Below are 8,578 nucleotides of genomic sequence, written 5' to 3' on the forward strand. Positions count from 1 at the left end.
TCTATCTCAAGATACGACATGTGACCACCTGGCCAAATACTTCTAGAAAGGTTTATTCTAAAGGGGTACTCCGCCATATCCTTTGGATAGGGATAAGATGTCTAGGGGCGGAGTCCCAATTTAAATCCAGTATTGATGTCCCAAATGGATTGTTCGATTTTACGAACTGGTGGTGAATTTTGTTCTATTGCTTTAAAGACACCATTCCAGTGAATCCAAGGGGTGTCACATGTACTCTGTTTAAAAACTAAGGAAGATATAAGACTATAGAGCAGAGGTACTCAACTATTTATAGTGAGGGTCCGCTTATCCAGGTCTCGGTAAAGGTCCGAGCTGAATGCTAAGGCCTGGTTCACAAATAGCAGCCTCAGTGCCATGAAGGAAAGAGCAAACGAGCAACTAAAGTGTGGAAGATAAAGATGTATGACCTGAATATAATACTGCCACACACTGTACCTCTGAATATAATACTAACACACACTGTACCCCTGAATATAATACTGCCACACACTGTACCCTCTGAATATAATACTGCCACACACTGTACCCCTGAATGTAATACTGCCACACACTGTACCCCTGAATATAATACTGTCACACACTGTACCCCTGAATATAATACTGCCACAGACCGTACCCCTGAATATTATACTGCTGCACACTGTACTCTCTGAATATAATATTGCCACACACTGTACCTCTGAATATAATACTGCCACACACTGTACCCCTGAATATAATACTGCCACACACTGTACCCATGAATATACTACCACACACTGTACCCCTGAATATAATAATTCCACACACTGTACCCCTGAATATAATACTGCCACACACTGTACCCCTGAATATAATATTGCCACACACTGTAACCCTGAATATAATCCTGCCACACACTGTACCCCTGAATATACTACTACCACACACTGTATCCTCTGAATATAATACTGCCACACACTGTACCCCTGAATATAATACTGCCACACACTGTACCCCTGAATATAATACTACCACACACTGTACCCCTGAATATAATACGTCCGGCTACTGTACCCCTGAATATAATACTGCAACACACTGTACCCTCTGAATATAAAACTACCGCACACTGTACCCCTGAATATACTAACACACACTGTACCCCTGAATATAATACTGCCGCACACTGTACCCCCTGAATATAATACTGCCACACACTGTACCACTGAATATAATACTGCCGCACATGGTACCCCTGAATATAATACTGCCACACACTGTACCCCTGAATATAATACTGCCACACACTGTACCCCTGAATATAATCCTGCCACACACTTTACCCCTGAATATAATACTGCCATACACTGTACCCTGAATATAATCCTGCCACACACTGTACCCCTGAATATAATACTGCCACACACTGTACCCATGAATATACTACCACACACTGTACCCCTGGATATAATAATGCCACACACTGTACCCCTGAATATATTACTGCCACACACTGTACCCCAGGAATATAATACTGCCCCACACTGTACCGTCTGAATATAACACTGCCACACACTGTACTCTCTGAATATAATACTGCCACAAACTGTACCCTCTGAATATTATACTGCCACACACTGTACCCCTGAATATAATACTGCCACACACTGTACCCCTGAATATAATACTGCCACACACTGTACCCTCTGAATATAATACTGTCACTCACTGTACCCCTTAATATAATACTGCAAGACAGTGTACCCCTGACAAGACACTGTACCCCTGAATATAATACTACCACACACAGTAACCCTGAATATAATACTGCCACACACTGTACCCCTGAATATAATACTACCACACACTGTACTCCTGAATATAATACTACCACACACTGTACCCCTGAATATAATACTGCCACACACTGTACCCCTGAATATAATCCTGCCACACACTTTACCCCTGAATATAATACTACCACACACTGTACCCTGAATATAATCCTGCCACACACTGTACCCCTGAATATAATACTGCCACATACTGTACCCATGAATATACTACCACACACTGTACCCCTGAATATAATAATGCCCCACACTGTACCCATGAATATATTACTGCCACACACTGTACCACAGGAATATAATACTTCCACACACTGTACCGTCTGAATATAATACTGCCACACACTGTACCCCTGAATATAATACTGTCACACACTGTACCCCTGAATATAATACTGCCACAGACCGTACCCCTGAATATTATACTGCTGCACACTGTACTCTCTGAATATAATATTGCCACACACTGTACCCCTGAATATAATACTGCCACTCACTGTACCTCTGAATATAATACTGCCACACACTGTACCCCTGAATATAATACTGCCACACACTGTACCCATGAATATACTACCACACACTGTACCCCTGAATATAATAATTTCACACACTGTACCCCTGAATATAATACTGCCACACACTGTACCCCTGAATATAATACTGACACACACTGTAACCCTGAATATAATCCTGCCACACACTGTACCCCTGAATATACTACTACCACACACTGTATCCTCTGAATATAATACTGCCACACACTGTACCCCTGAATATAATACTGCCACACACTGTACCCCTGAATATAATACTACCACACACTGTACCCCTGAATATAATACTGACACACACTGTACCCCTGAATATAATACGTCCGGCTACTGTACCCCTGAATATAATACTGCAACACACTGTACCCTCTGAATATAAAACTACCGCACACTGTACCCCTGAATATACTAACACACACTGTACCCCTGAATATAATACTGCCGCACACTGTACCCCCTGAATATAATACTGCCACACACTGTACCACTGAATATAATATTGCCACACACTGTACCCCTGAATATAATCCTGCCACACATTTTACCCCTGAATATAATACTGCCATACACTGCACCCTGAATATAATCCTGCCACACACTGTACCCCTGAATATAATACTGCCACACACTGTACCCATGAATATACTACCACACACTGTACCCCTGGATATAATAATGCCACACACTGTACCCCTGAATATATTACTGCCACACACTGTACCCCAGGAATATAATACTGCCCCACACTGTACCGTCTGAATATAACACTGCCACACACTGTACTCTCTGAATATAATACTGCCACACACTGTACCCTCTGAATATTATACTGCCACACACTGTACCCCTGAATATAATACTGCCACACACTGTACCCCTGAATATAATACTGCCACACACTGTACCCTCTGAATATAATACTGTCACTCACTGTACCCCTTAATATAATACTGCAAGACACTGTACCCCTGACAAGACACTGTACCCCTGAATATAATACTACCACACACAGTAACCCTGAATATAATACTGCCACACACTGTACCCCCTGAATATAATACTACCACACACTGTACTCCTGAATATAATACTACCACACACTGTACCCCTGAATATAATACTGCCACACACTGTACCCCTGAATATAATCCTGCCACACACTTTACCCCTGAATATAATACTACCACACACTGTACCCTGAATATAATCCTGCCACACACTGTACCCCTGAATATAATACTGCCACACACTGTACCCATGAATACACTACCACACACTGTACCCCTGAATATAATAATGCCACACACTGTACCCATGAATATATTACTGCCACACACTGTACCACAGGAATATAATACTCCCACACACTGTACCGTCTGAATATAATACTGCCACACATTATACCCTCTGAATATAATACTGCCACACACTGTACCCCTGAAAATAATACTGCCACACACTGTACCCCTGAATATAATACTGCCACACATTATACCCTCTAAATATAATACTGCCACACACTGTACCCCTGAATATAATACTACCACACACAGTAACCCTGAATATAATACTGCCACACACTGTACCCCTGAATATAATACTGCCACACACTGTACCCCTGAATAAAATACTGCAATACACTGTACCCCTGAATATAATACTACCACACACTGTACCCCTGAATATACTACTACACACTGTACCCCTGAATATAATACTGCAACACACTGTACCCCTGAATATAATTCTGCCACATACTGTACCCCTGAATATAATACTACCACACACAGTAACCCTGAATATAATACTGCCACACACTGTACCCCTGAATATAATACTACCACACACAGTAACCCTGAATATAATACTGCCACATACTGTACCCCTGAATATAATACTACCACACACTGTACCCCTGAATAAAATACTGCAATACACTGTACCCCTGAATATAATACTACCACACACTGTACCCCTGAATATACTACCACACACTGTACCCCTGAATATAATACTGCAGCACACAGTACCCCTGAATATAATAGTGCCACACACTGTACCCCTGAATATAATAGTGCCACACACTGTACCCCTGAATATAATAGTGCCACACACTGTACCCCAGGAATATAATACTGTGACACACTGTACCCCCTGAATATAATACTGCTGCACACTGTACCCCTGAATATAATACTGCCACACACTGTACCCCTGAATATAATACTGCCTCACACTGTACCCCTTAATATAATACTGCCACACATTATACCCTCTGAATATAATACTGCCACACACTGTACCCCTGAATATAATACTACCACACACAGTAACCCTGTATATAATACTGCCACACACTGTACCCCTGAATATAATACTACCACACTGTACCCCTGAATAAAATACTGCAATACACTGTATCCCTGAATATAATACTACCACACACTGTACCCCTGAATATGCTACCACACACTGTACCCCTGAAAATAATACTGCAACACACTGTACCCCTGAATATAATACTGCCACATACTGTACCCCCTAAAAATAATACTGCAGCACACAGTACCCCTGAATATAATACTGCCACACACTGTACCCCTGAATATAATAGTGCCACACACTGTACCCTGAATATAATACTGCCACACACTGTACCCCAGGAATATAATACTGCCGCACACTGTACCCCTGAATATAATACTGCCACACACTGTACCCCTGAATATAATACTGTGACACACTGTACCCCCTGAATATAATACTGCTGCACACTGTACCCCTGAATATAATACTGCCACACACTGTACACCTGAATATAATACTGCCACACACTGGGCCCCTGAATATAAAAATGCCACACACTGTACCTCTGAATATAATACTGCCACACACTGTACCCCTGAATATAATACTGCCACACACTGTACCCCTAAATATAAAAATGCCACACACTGTACCCCTCAATATAATACTGCCACACACTGTACCCCTGAATATAATACTGACGCACACTGTGCTCCTGAATATAATACTGCCACACTCTTATCCCTGAATATAATACTACCACACGCTGTACCCCTGAATATAATACTGCCACACACTGTACCCTCTAAATATAATACTGCCACACACTGTACCCCTGAATATAATACTTCCACACACTGTACCCCTGAATATAATATTGCGACACACTGTACCCCTGAATATAATACTGCCACACACTGTGCCCCAGAATATAATACAGCAACACACTGTACCCCTGAATATAATACTGCCACACACTGTACCCCTGAATATAATACTGCCACACAATGTAACCCTGATTATAATACTGTCACACACTGTGCCCCTGAATATTATACTTCCGCACACTGTACCCCTGAATATAATACTGCCACACAATGTACCCCTGAATATAATACTACCACATGCTGTACCCCTGAATATAATACTGCCACACACTGTACCCCTGAATATAACACTGCCGCACACTGTGCTCCTTAATATAATACTGCCGCACACTGTGCTCCTAAATATAATATCGCTGCACACTGTACTCCTGAATAGAATATTACGACACACTGTACCCCTGAATATAATACTGCCACACACTGTACCCCTGAATATAATACTGCAACACACTGTGCCCCTGAATACTGCCACAAACTGTACCCCTGATTATAATACTGCCACACACTGTGCCCTCTGAATATAATACTGCAACACACTGTACCCCTGAATATAATACTGCCACACAATGTAACCCTGAATATAATACTGTCACACACTGTGCCCCTGAATATTATACTTCCGCACACTATACCCCTGAATATAATACTGCCACACACTGTACCCCTGAATATAATACTACCACATGCTGTACCCCTGAATATAATACTGCCACACACTGTACCCCTGAATATAACACTGCCACACACTGTGCTCCTCAATATAATACTGCCGCACACTGTGCTCCTGAATATAATACTGCCGCACACTGTACACCTGAATATAATATTGCGACACACTGTACCCCTGAATATAATACTGCCACACACTGTGCCCCAGAATATAATACTGCAACACACTGTACCCCTGAATATAATACTGCCACACACTGTACCCTTGAATATAATACTGCCGCACACTGTGCTCCTGAATATAATACTTCCACATACTATACCCCTGAATATAATACTGCCACACACTGTGCCCCAGAATATAATACTGCAACACACTGTACCCCTGAATATAATACTGCCACACACTGTACCCTTGAATATAATACTGCCGCACACTGTGCTTCTGAATAAAATACTTCCACATACTGTACCCCTGAATATAATACTGCCACACACTGTGCCCCTGAATATAATACTGCAACACACTGTACCCCTGAATATAATACTGCAACACACTGTGCCCCTGAATATAATACTGCCACACACTGTACCCCTGAATATACTACCACACACTGTGCCCCAGAATATAATACTGCAACACACTGTACCCCTGAATATAATACTGCCACATACTGTACCCCTGAATATAATACTGCCACACACTTTGCCCCTGAATATAATACTGCAACACACTGTACCCCTGAATATAATACTGCAACACACTGTGCCCCTGAATATAATACTGCCACACACTGTACCCTTGAATATAATACTACCACACACTGTACCCCTGAATATAATACTGCCACACACTGTACCCTCTGAATATAATACTACCTCACACTGTGCTCCTGAATACTGCCACACACTGTACCCCTGATTATAATACTGCCACACACTGTGCCCTCTGAATATAATACTGCCACACACTGTACCCCTGAATATAAAACTGCCACACACTGTCCCCCTGAATATAATACTGCCAACCACTGTACCGCTGAATATAATACTGCCGCACACTGTGCTCCTGAATATAATACTTCCACATACTGTACCCCTGAATATATTACTGCCACACACTGTGCCCTCTGAATATAATACTGCCACACACTGTACCCCTGAATATAAAACTGCCACACACTGTCCCCCTGAATATAATACTGCCAACCACTGTACCGCTGAATATAATACTGCCACACACTGTACCCTTGAATATAATACTGCCGCACACTGTGCTCCTGAATATAATACTTCCACATACTGTACCCCTGAATATAATACTGCCACACACTGTGCACCAGAATATAATACTGCCACACACTATACCCCTGAATATAATACTGCCACACACTGTACCCTTGAATATAATACTGCCACACACTGTGCTCCTGAATATAATACTTCCACATACTGTACCCCTGAATATAATACTGCAACACACTGTGCCCCTGAATATAATACTGCAACACACTGTACCCCTGAATATAATACTGCAACACACTGTGCCCCTGAATATAATACTGCCACACACTGTACCCCTGAATATAATACTACCACACACTGTACCCCTGAATATAATACTGCCACACACTGTACCCTCTGAATATAATACTACCTCACACTGTGCCCCTGAATACTGCCACACACTGTACCCCTGATTATCATACTGCCACACACTGTGCCCTCTGAATATAATACTGCCACACACTGTACCCCTGAATATAAAACTGCCACACACTGTCCCCCTGAATATAATACTGCCAATCACTGTACCACTGAATATAATACTGCCACACACTGTACTCCCTGAATATAATACTGCCACACACTGTACTCCCTGAATATAATACTGCCACACACTGTACTCCCTGAATATAATACTGCCGCACACTGTACCCCTGAATATAATACTACCACACACTGTACCCTCTGAATATAATACTGCCACACACTGTACCCCTGAATATATTACTACCACACACCGTACCCTCTGAATATAATACTGCCAAACACTGTACCCCTGAATATAATACTGCCACACACTGTACCCCTGAATATAATACTGCCACACACTGTACCCCTGAATATAATACTGCCACACACTGTGCCCCTGAATATAATACTTCCACATACTGTACCCCTGAATATAATACTGCAACACACTGTGCCCCTGAATATAATACTGCAACACACTGTACCCCTGAATATAATACTGCAACACACTGTGCCCCTGAATATAATACTGCCACACACTGTACCCCTGAATATAATACTACCACACACTGTA

The sequence above is a fragment of the Hyla sarda genome, chromosome 1 (assembly GCF_029499605.1).
Source record: "Hyla sarda isolate aHylSar1 chromosome 1, aHylSar1.hap1, whole genome shotgun sequence".
Taxonomy (NCBI): domain Eukaryota; kingdom Metazoa; phylum Chordata; class Amphibia; order Anura; family Hylidae; genus Hyla; species Hyla sarda.